The sequence below is a fragment of the Gopherus flavomarginatus genome (genome assembly GCF_025201925.1).
Source record: "Gopherus flavomarginatus isolate rGopFla2 chromosome 13 unlocalized genomic scaffold, rGopFla2.mat.asm SUPER_13_unloc_2, whole genome shotgun sequence".
Classification (NCBI taxonomy): Eukaryota; Metazoa; Chordata; order Testudines; family Testudinidae; genus Gopherus; species Gopherus flavomarginatus.
In genome coordinates this window covers 4,579,462-4,590,283 of record NW_026114610.1, presented here as the reverse complement: position 1 = coordinate 4,590,283, position 10,822 = coordinate 4,579,462, and the positions used below count along the sequence as shown (strand labels likewise).

Below are 10,822 nucleotides of genomic sequence, written 5' to 3'. Positions count from 1 at the left end.
CCTGTTTCTGGGAGGTGTCAGTACGGACCCAGGCCGCCGAGCACCATGGAGTGAAGTGATCAATTTTATCAGTAAGTCAGACCCCCCGGCTGCCCACTGCCTGGATCACCTCCCCCCAGGTGACGCGAGTCGCCCTCCAGAGCCATTGCTGGGCCCCGGGGGGCAGCCACACAAGCCATGGGGATGGGCAGCTTCCAGGAATCTCGGCAACGAATCTCCAGGCCGGAGGGTTTCCCCTAGTGCCGGATACACCCTCAGAGTCCAGCCAGCCAGCAGCTTCCACCCAAGGCTAGAGCGCTAACAGCAGCAGCGTGGCTGGGGGGCTCGGCCGGTGACTGGGGCCAGTTGCCTGAGCATGAACCCAGCCAATCTCAGGAGATGGACCCGGGTCACCAGCCCAACCCACCACGTGGCTGCTGCCGCTACCCCATTAGTGCATGAGCTCCCATGGCCACGCTGGGGAGATCCCCCAGCTGCAGGGTAGATGCCCCTGAGTGCCTGGCAGGGCACAGCTCCTGGCTGACCTGCCCTGCTGAGTTCTCTACTAGGCTGGGTGGATCCGGGGCCAAGGGTGCTCGGTGACAGGGGGGCGTTGGCTCTGGGCTCAGACTGTCAATTCCCCCCCACCCATCCAACAGGATCACAGCAAACGAAACCAGCTCAGCGTGCAGGAGAAGAGTTCAGTCCAGGGCCTGGTGCATTCTGGGAGCAGGGACGGTGCAGAGAAAGGGCAGATACAGGGCACCTCTGAACACTCTGCGCAGAACTGCTTGTCCTGACCCACAGCTCCTGTTATCCCAGCCCTGGGCTCCCCTCTCACTGCTCTGCCAGTGCCCCTCACTCCCGATCCACAGACCTCCCTGCTCTGTATCTGTGACTTCTGCTACTGAACCACTAGTGCGCTGACTCCTATTGTGAGACATTTCTCTGCACAATACTGCTGCTATTCCAGTTATTGACTCCAGGAAACATTTTCCTTAGCCTGGTTCCACATGTCACTGGTTTCTATAGCAAAGGCCAGTCCCTGGCCCCTTGGTCCAGACATCCTCATTCACATTAAGTTTCAAGTGGAGAATCATTTCCCATTCCAGCTCTGTGGGAGGGGAGACTTTTAAACGTGTTCTCTGTGCGACTGCACATGGCTAAGGCCTCGTCCAGACTAGGGGGGGAAAATCGATCTTAGATACGCAACTTCAGCTATGTGAATAACGTAGTTGAAGTCGAATATCTAAGATCGAATTACTCACCCGTCCAGACGGCGCGGGATCGATGTCCGCGGCTCTCCGTGTCGATTCCGGAACTCCGTTCGGGTTGATGGAGTTCCGGAATTGATGTAAGCGCGCTCGGGGATCGATATATCGTGTCTAGACTAGACACGATATATCGATCCCCGAGCAATCGATTTTAACCCACCGATACGGCGGGGTAGTCTGGACGTGGGCTAAGCAAAGAGAACAAACCCAAAATCCCCCCTGTGCTTTGGGAGCCAGGTTTGCGGTGGGAATTCTGTAGTTCAGATGACTTCATGCCTGAGCATTGTGATTCTTTACCAGTTTCTCTGGCAGTGGGGCAGTTTTGTACTCACAGCTGTGATGGCTGAGTGGTTAAGGTGTTGGAGTTGAAATCTAATAAGGTTTACCTGTGCAGGTTCAAATCCTGCTTACAGCAAGGCCAGTATTTTAGCCCGTCTCTAACCCGGGCAATACCTCTCTACAACCTCCTGAGGCACTCTCAATTCTCTCCCCAACCAAGTGAGTCCTGTTCTGCTCCTTTCATAGAGATCCCTGGGACACCACCTTGCACTGTGTCCCTGAGGTGTCAGGCAAACTCTCAGCACCTGAAGCCTATGCTGCTGCTCACCTGATGCCCCATAGATCAGCCATAGCCCTGGTTTTGCTCCTCTCTCTAGCGTGTGAAAGGAGCCAAGTCAGCGACTCCATGGGTGCTACAGGGCTGCAGAACCAACAGAGGAAAAAAAAAGGTGCCCAGCAAACACCACTGCCCCTGCACCTCCCACCTGTTAGCAGGCCTGGCTGACAAGCTCCTCCTCTTCTCCTTCAGTGCCTCCCGCCGGCCATTGATGGGGTGTGCTGGAGGAGTGAGGAGAGAAAGAAGTGGGGCAGGGTGGGGTGGGAAGAGATTTGATGGTTTGCGGGCAAGGCTTGAGGTGAAGCAGGCATTGAGCACTGCCCGGGAACTCTCAAAGTCAGCGGCTCTGAGTGCAGAAGCCTTCCCTGAGTCTGAGCTGCCAGGATCCCTGCCACAGGGCAGGTGCCACAAGTCTCAGCCTCTCTGGCCCACCCATGGCTCTGGGCACCATCAGGAATCATTTGGCTCCTGGCACACAAGGCAACTTAAAAGCTGATTCCCTGGACAGCAGCTCAAACCCTGGCCTCTCCCATTAAGAGCCAGACGCTCTACTGACTGAACTAGCCAGGCTTGCTAAAAGCCTCCACCCCTCCTCTTCTTCTCCACGGCCACTGCCAATTCCTCCTCCTCTTCCTACCTCCTGCACCTGAGGATCACTAAATCTCCTCACCTAGACAGCCAGCCTGTTCACTGCACCCCACTCCCCCATGCCTGAGCCTCCCTGCCAAAGTCCTGCACCTGGCTCCATAGAATTAATTCTCACGTGTCACTGGGAACTCTACATGTTGTGCCCAGAGAGTCTCGGCCTCGCTCAGTAGAACACCCGAGAAACACAGTGTCTGCCTTTTCTAAAGAAGTGCTTGGAGGAGGCTTTTCTCCCCTGACCATGTGGCCTAATGCTTAAGGTGTCTGACTTAAGATCAGGAGATTGAGGGGTTAAGTCTCTTCATGGTTGTGTTGCTACAGTTTTACCTTCGTGCTGAAAGTCCTGCTTCCTTCAGAGCTGGAACCTCTTCTTGGCTGCTCAGGCCAATGCTCTGGCTTCAGCTAGAGCCCCGGGAAGGAGTTGGGGTTGGATGTCACAAAGGCTGGGGCAGGAGCCCCAAGTCCTTCCAGTCTAGCCTTTGCCATTCCTGACTTGCCAAAGAAAATGGGCAGCTTCCCGGGCTAGCATGTAGAGCAATTTCCCTCTTCAAAGTGTGTGCCTGTCCCTCTGCTTGAGGGGGCTTGGTAAATAGCACCTTGGGAGCCTGGGTGTTTCTCTGCGTCTTGCCAGCTGGGTAAAAGCCTCTTGGGGTAAAATCTCCTGCCCCACTGCAAAAGTGAGCACTGTGAGTAGGAACAGACAGAGGCCACACCAGGGGACTGGTCCTGCTTTCCTACCTTCTTCTTATGTTGGCCACAGAGCATCAGCAGCTGCCCTGCACGCTGGTCTGCGGGTCGCATTCAGTGGGTGTTTGGCATGGCAGGAAGCAGCCTGGCTGGGGGTCTTTGTGGCTGTCTGCTGGCCATGCATAGGCATGGTCCTCCCCTCCTTTTGCCCCACCTTCAGTTGCTCTGTGGCTTATAAACCTTCCCTTGGAGTTGTCAGCACCAGCCGCCTCTGCTCTAGGTGTGCGGAGGAGGGAAGGTGTGAGGGGCTTCAGGCTGGGCTCCACGTCCCTCCTGCCAAGCCCTGACTATTAATCCCGGCCCTAGCACTCCTTTCTTCAAGCGCCGTGTGGGTCAGAGGAAAGGTGTGGCAGGAAGCACAAGGGCCAAACTTGTGGGCATCAGGTGAAGCAGTAAGAATCCCAACCAGGTCAAACCACAGGATTACAGGCAGCCATAGCCACCTCTACACCCCAATCCATTGCAGCCATCCCAACCAAAGACCTGGCTCCAGTGAGTGTGAGTCACCCAGCAGGAGGGAAAAGACTTACTCTTAAACAACTGGAGACAGGGAAATTGAGCACTTTGAGCTCCAGGGCTTTACCACAAACCAGCACAAGGTCCCACCGACATTTGAACTCAGACTGCAGGATTTAGAGTCCTGAGTGTTGCCTATTACACCATTGGACCGGCTTATGCTGCCTTCTCTGGCCATCAGTGACCCTCACGGGGCTGGCTCGTGTAAGGGACTGTGGGCTCTTTACTAAAACTTAGTGGGGTTTTTGGTTGGCTCGTTCCCAGTCCAAATAGAAGGGGGAAGGGTCAATGGGAAATCAGGACCCTGAGACTGACAGGCCCCTGGGGCAATGGTCACCAACTGGTAGAGAACAAGTAAGAATTTGTTAATGGAAAAAAATTCCTGGTGAAAATTGGCAAAGCTGTGGAGATTTTGAAAAGTTCCAGTGAATTTACACATGAAGATATAAACAGAGAGACAAACACACACAGAGAGAAAGAGAAAATCACACACTGCACAGACCCACACAGACATAACAAAAACCAAACCCACACAGCGCACAGAGCCATATACACAAAAGGGAAAGCCACACAAAACATAGAAAGAACAAATCCACACCAAAAAATACAGCAAAAGCCCACAACAAGAAAGCACAAAACCCACATACCAAAAGAATAGTGAGCAAAAAACCAATCTGCATGCAAAAGTCATACACACACACACCCAAAACTATGCCAGGCATCCACCAAAATCACACAGGACCCACATGCACATCAACACGACAGACGAAAACCACGCCAACATACAGAAAGCCAGGCAGAGTTTGAGTCTCACAGCAAAGAGGGTGAGCACAAAGGTGGTTTGGGGAGCAAAGATTGAGGGTGAGTCAGGGGCAGTGCTCTGGGCTCTGCTTGACCCCTGCTGACACAGGCGGCTGGTGGAGAGCAGAGCCTGGTAGATCTGTGGAATCTGCCCTGCTCTCTGTAAAGCAAGGGGACCTCGGTGTCTTCTGAGCTGTAATTGTATTTTCTGTAGGGCAAACTGAGTGGCAGAACCCATTTGCTTAAAGAAAGCTAGGGCTCCATGGGAGGTTTGAACTCACAGCTTCAGCATCACTCCACTCAGCACTGCTACTATTAGTTCTGGCGCACTAACCCATTGCACCTCTACTGCCTGATTGAGAGTCTTGTCTCCTTGATTCATGGCTGGATTAGGGGTTGAGGGGGTTGCATTAGCTAAAACAAATCCATATTAATGGCTGCAGAATGGCAGCAGCAGAGGTGGGGAGTCTCCTTCTGTGTGATAGAGCTGGTCCCCCCTTCCATTGCTGAGAGGAAGGTTGGTGCTTTGAACCCACCTGGTGCTGGAATGTCCCATGGGTGAGATTAACAAGACTTTTGAGAAGAGAAGGGAAGGGAAGTCTTTTCTAGTCCTGCCTAGCTCCATTGGTCTCCTGGGGCCCTTTTGGCTCTCTGCTCCCCTGCTGGGGAGATGCAGAGACAAGCCCCCATCTGGGTGAGTCACCGAGAGGCTGTGTCCCATGGAGTGTGTGTGGGAGAAGGGGAGGGTTGGATTGGGCTCAAGGGGAGAAGGTTGTGTGTGACAGTGTGTGGGGGAGGGGGAGGGTGTGTTCCTTAGGATATAAATGATGGAAAACACAGGGGCAGTGACAGTGAAGCCCCATGTCTCAGTGTTATGACCCTGTGTGGTGCTGCCGTTCACCTTCCTCTCCTATGGTCTCATCTTTCATTGAATCCAGCATTTTTTCACCTGTCATCATCCCAGAGGTGTCCCACATGCCTCAGATACAGTGTCCCTCTTAGAGACGCCGAGGACTGGAACTGAATTCAGCTGCAGGACAGCTCTGCAAGGTCTTTATTCATTTGAACAGTAAAATGCTGAGTGTTTAAATTCATCTCAAGCCCCCTGCCTCCATTCAGCAAACTTCTGAACATACTGGAGATGGGTCTGAAAATCGATTTTCATTAGAAAAGTTTTTCAAGGGAATAACTTGGATGGGAACTAGGAAGCCATTATCCTGCATAGGAACATTCACCCACTGATCTATACTCTCAACAGAGAGTGTCATGTATAGCTCAGAGTAGGAACAGCTTTGAACCTGGGGGTTAGTAACTTTCTCTCTATACAAACACCACAGCTTACAAACTCCCACCCACACTCTGTGTCACCAGAGCATAACAACAGCTCTCCTTGGAGCACACACAGCTCCCCAGCTCCATGCCCGTCAGTCTCTCCAGCATTGCTCCAATACCTTAAAGCAGGGCCTCAACCTCAATTTACCTTAGGGCCAGTGCCAATCCTCCAATCCTCCCAGTGGTTCAATAATGTCACTCATACCGCTCAGAACCTGCCCCCCAAAACTCTGCCCCTCAACTGCCTAAGGCTCTAGGAGGGAGTTTGGGTGTGGGGAGGAGGTCCAGGGTTCAGGCCCTGGGCTGGGGTTGGGGACTGGGGTGCAGGAGGGATGCAGGCTCTAGGGGGAGTTTGGGTGCAGAAAGGGTGAGAGGCTGGTCTCTGGGAGACAGTTTGGGTGGGGGAGGAGTTCTGGGTTGCAGGCTCTGGGATGGAGTTTGCAGCGCCATAACAAGGGCGAGGCGAGTGAGGCACTTGTCTCGGGTGCGCAAAGCGGAGGGGCACAGCTCTACCACGATCAGCGGCACTTCGGTGGCAGCTCTACCGCTACTGCTTCTTCGGTAGCAATTTGACAGTGGGTCCTTCTCTCCGAGAGGGACTCAGGGACCCGCTGCCGAATTGCCATCAAAGGATGAATGAAGCAGAGGAGGCAATTGGGCAGCAGGTCCTTCCCTCCAACAGGGACTCAGGGACCTGCCACCAAAGAGCCTGGAGGCGGCCCTTGCCTCGGTCACAAAAATTCCTTGTGATGGCTCTGGGAGTTTGGGTGCTGGGTGCAGGCTCTGGGCTGGGGCAGGGGGAACAGGAGGAGGGGTGGGGGTGCAGGCTTTGGGAGGGAGTTTGGGGGCAGGCAGGAGGGGGTGTAGAAGGAGGGAGGAGGTGCAGGCTGTGGGAGGGAGTCGGGGCAGGCATGTGTGGAGGGGGGTGCAGGCTGTGGGAGGGAGTTTGGGGGCTGAGGGGGTGTAGAAGGAGGGCATGCAGACTCTGGGAGGGGCCGGCAGCCACTGGAGCGAGCAGGCAGACACTGCTCAGCTTCGCTGCACTGCCAGGGCCCCTTACGGGGAGCGCCTGGGGGGTGGCAGGTGGGGCCAAGGGAGTGACCCAGTCCCAAAACTGCTGGAGCCCCACGGGCAAGACCTTGACTGCCAGCCAGACAAACACCTTTAAGAGGAGGCGTCCCTCTCCCTGTCAAAAGCTGATCTTCCTCCTTCAGTTCAGTGACAGCCTGAATTGTTCCTTATCCCGGCAGAGCCAGAGGACTGAAAGCAGCAACATCAAATCCGTGTGTAGCTCGCAGGGATGGACATAAACACTCCCTGGTATCTGAGGAGATGTTTCGCTTTGCCCTTGGTCAACTACAAGGCTAAAGGGAAAGGAGGTGGCGCCAGGTATAAAGAGTGAAACATGACACATCATAGTTATGCCCATGGTGGCTGCAAAATCTTTTTATATACCTCTTCTTATCATCAGTGTATTGTTTTCTCTGGAGTCTAGGCCTTGACCAAGAAATTTGTACCTCGATAAAATAATCAACTGCCCCTGGTGAAGGCAATGGACTTGACACCCACTGGGGTGTCCTTACACAGATACAAGTACTAACAACAATGGCTGCCTTTTAACCATAGATTTTAGCCATAAATTTTAATCAGGTCAATACATTGAAACAAACCCCGTTAAATCATTTCTCAGCCCGAGTCCTTTACCCACATTCCCTAGAGCATTGGGCCACCATGTGGACGTTTCATTTCCCTCCTCAGTTTCTCACAGAGACACAATTTCCTTTGCACAAATCCGTGAACAGCAAAACCTCCCTGTGTCTCTTGTCTGAGCCAGAGCATTCGATTCCAGTGAACCCTTCTCTCCTGCGATGGCGATGGGCAGACAGAGGGGTCGTGGCACCTGCATCCCTGCCAGGGAGATATTAGCTCAGCTCTTTCTTTCTGCTGCTGTTGTTAGTCCAGGAAACATCAAGGGTGAAATGCAAGGCTGAGTTCGCACACCAACTCCCTGAAATATTTCAGTGCCCCAGAGAAATCCTGCCCCCTGCTGTTGGAGTGATGTGCTGGAGATCTGAATAGAAAAACGACTGTCTGAATTGTCAGAGTGGGGAATGAACAACACTCTACAGCAATGTCGTTAACACAAACACACTCTCATCCTGCTCCAGCCGGAAGGGAAATGGGCAGGAATTCTCGCTGTTCAGCCAAGGACACACGTACACTGATGTGCAGCCGTGAGTGTGCTGGGGAAGCTGGTCTGAGCAAACAATTTGAAGTGACAATTCAGTGAGAACAGAATTATCGTCTTGTGAAACAATTGTACATCAAGTAGTTGTGGCCGAGTGGTTAAGGTGATGGACTTGAAATCCAGTTCAGAATGTGAGTAGTGACCTCGTCTCCTTCCTGCACCTGCTCTACATTGCTTCCCAGCAGCTTCTCCCCCTGCAGAGTCACCCCAGCACTGCAGTGTGACTGCCCAGGATTCAGCAGGGGCCCCTGGCAAGGACAGTGGGTGCAGCTAACAGGTCAGTATGCCTAGCAGTGAGGCAGCTGTAAAAAAGCAACACTCCCCACAGAAGTAGAGAGACAGAATTCTCCAACTTTAACATCATGATCCCCTGTAGAAAGCCACGTGAGTCAGTTGTATTTTCACAGGGAGATGCAAAAATCATGTGACACCAAATTTTAAGTTGAGTAAATAACGTTGGGGAGGTAGTTATTAACCTCATAAAAATATACAAAAGATCCCTCAACATAACACCTGAAAGCGAAATATGAACAGAGACAAACCTTGTCAGCAAAGGCTCATTTCCCAAACGGTCCTCAAAACGTTACTAATTCCCACCCCTCCTCCATAGCAGCTCTGTGCAGTGCAACTGTTCTGCAGGCAGCTTCCCATTAAATGCTGTTGTGGGACATTCCCAGGCCTGGAAATGTACCAACAACAGAATTTGAAGCCAAACCTGGCTCCCTGCACCAGGCGGGATTTGAGCGTTTTGTCCCCGTTACTTTGTCTTTGTCAATAGTACAGATGCCATGGTGGACTCTAGGCTCTTCTTGAGGGATCCTGACTCAGGGGCTGATGGGGGAGAAAGGATTGTAGATTCTGACCTGTGCTCTGGAGAAGAGGTAATAATTGAATGGGGTATTTTCAACTTCTCCCCTTCTCAGTGTCCCAGGGCTGGAATTCTACATTCTTCAGGGCCAAATGAGGGGGTGATGCCACTTGGGTAATGAAAACCAGTGCTCCAGGTGAGGTTTGAACTCACAACCTCAGCATAGCTTCTCTCAGCACTGCCCTATAAGTACTGTGCGCTAACCAATTGCACCACTGGAACACCTGTTAATTAGTATTTTCCGAGACCCCTAGGCTGATGAAACCAAGGAGTGACCCCAAAACATTCTCTGTGGAGCTGAGAGCAGGTAGCGACAAGTGTTGTACTCGGTAGGGTGGATTCTTCTTAAGGATTCCAGGCATTATTTGACCCTTTTGTTGTTCCCTGTGTAATAACAGAGCTGATTAAGACTCAATGTAGAGTCTTGCTGCAGACCAACAGATCTGAAATCACTGTTAACCAGGTCTAAGCATTAGTCCTGCTTTGGGACAGTGTTTCTCATGCAAGAAACTGCCGAGACTGTGCTAGCAGTGAGGCTTCCTCACTAACAGCTGAAATCAGGGAGAGCTGTGTGAAGTGCAGGGCCCCAGGGGTGCCTGACCAGGGGGGAACAACACCCCAGGACTTTTCAAAATGGAAGGGCTCTGCCTTGCCACTTTGTAATGACTGTAAGGGTGAATGATGAGGGGAGGGGACGGAGAGCAGTGAGAGGGAGGAGGGGTCTTGGGGGAAGAGGCAGCGTAGGAGCGGGGCCTTGGGGAGAAGGGGGAGCATGGGCGTGGCCTTGAGTGGAAGGGGTGGGGCTACTGTTTGGGCTCTGGTGGCCGCCACTTTTAGGCAGGGCCACCCGGGGGGGGGGCAAGTGGGGCAATTTGCCCTGGACCCTGGGCCCCGCAAGCCCTGGCTGAGAATTCCTTCCCTGGCTAGAGGCGCCTTTTTAAATTTTACTCACCCGGCAGTGGTCCGGGTCTTTGGATGCACTTCCGCGGCGGGTCCTTCAGTGCTGCCAAAGACACGGAGCGAGTGAAGGACCCGATGCCACTGAAGACTCGGACGCCACCCAATAAGTACAAGAGCCACAGGGGGTGGCCCCTTTTTTTATGTCCACTACCCCGCTTTGCCCCAGGCCCCCAAATCCTCTGGGTGGCCCTGCTTTTAGGGAGCCTGTTCCACTCCTGGTGGGACCACAAGATGTCCCAGAGCAGAGAGGGTGGCCAGGAGAGCGGTGACAAGGTGGAACGGCAAGTGACCGGCAATGTGGCCAGACAGCGGAAGGAGAAAGGGGCTATTCTCCCAGGAGGTAAGAGGTGAACTCTGGGTTTTCATTGACCCAGGACAGTAGCTGTGGGTGAGGTGCAGTGAAGGGAGGGGCACATCCACAGAGCTTTTGGTGTCTGGATTTAAGAGCCCGGGCCAAAAGGCCACTGCCCAGCACACTGTGGGGCAGGTGTTTTGCTCATAGTGTTGTGTTATGAATCCTCATTGTGGTGGAGTTTCCTCCTTTTTCTTAAAGTTTCTTTTCTACACTCAGTGGTTGTGAATGGGGAAAGTATTGCCTCTTAGAGGCACCCAGTGGCCAGGGCTAGTTTCCCCAGGTTACTGGGTGGGGGCTTAGGCAGATTGTGTGTTGTATTGTTGAAGAGGAGCCCCAAGGACCCAGACAGGGAATTGTAACTTCAACCTTCAGAGTAAGAGCCAGAGGTGTTGCCAGCTGAGCTAGCCAGGCCACCTAAACATATTAACCCCTTTCACCGCAAGAGCAAAACCAGGTACTTCTGTGCTTCTCAGCAGCTGGG

General features: G+C 53.0%; 2 non-coding genes across 2 annotated transcripts; one reads left to right on the top strand and one right to left on the bottom strand.

Annotated features, from left to right (window-relative positions):
- Positions 1-1,586: 1,586 nt before the first annotated feature.
- TRNAS-UGA (transfer RNA serine (anticodon UGA)) lies at positions 1,587-1,668 on the top strand. Its single transcript has one exon. It is a non-coding gene; the product is annotated as a tRNA-Ser (tRNA).
- Positions 1,669-9,154: 7,486 nt separating this feature from the next.
- Positions 9,155-9,248, bottom strand: TRNAI-UAU (transfer RNA isoleucine (anticodon UAU)). Its single transcript has 2 exons — positions 9,211-9,248; positions 9,155-9,190 (listed from the first exon to the last, which is right to left on the bottom strand). It is a non-coding gene; the product is annotated as a tRNA-Ile (tRNA).
- Positions 9,249-10,822: the final 1,574 nt, after the last annotated feature.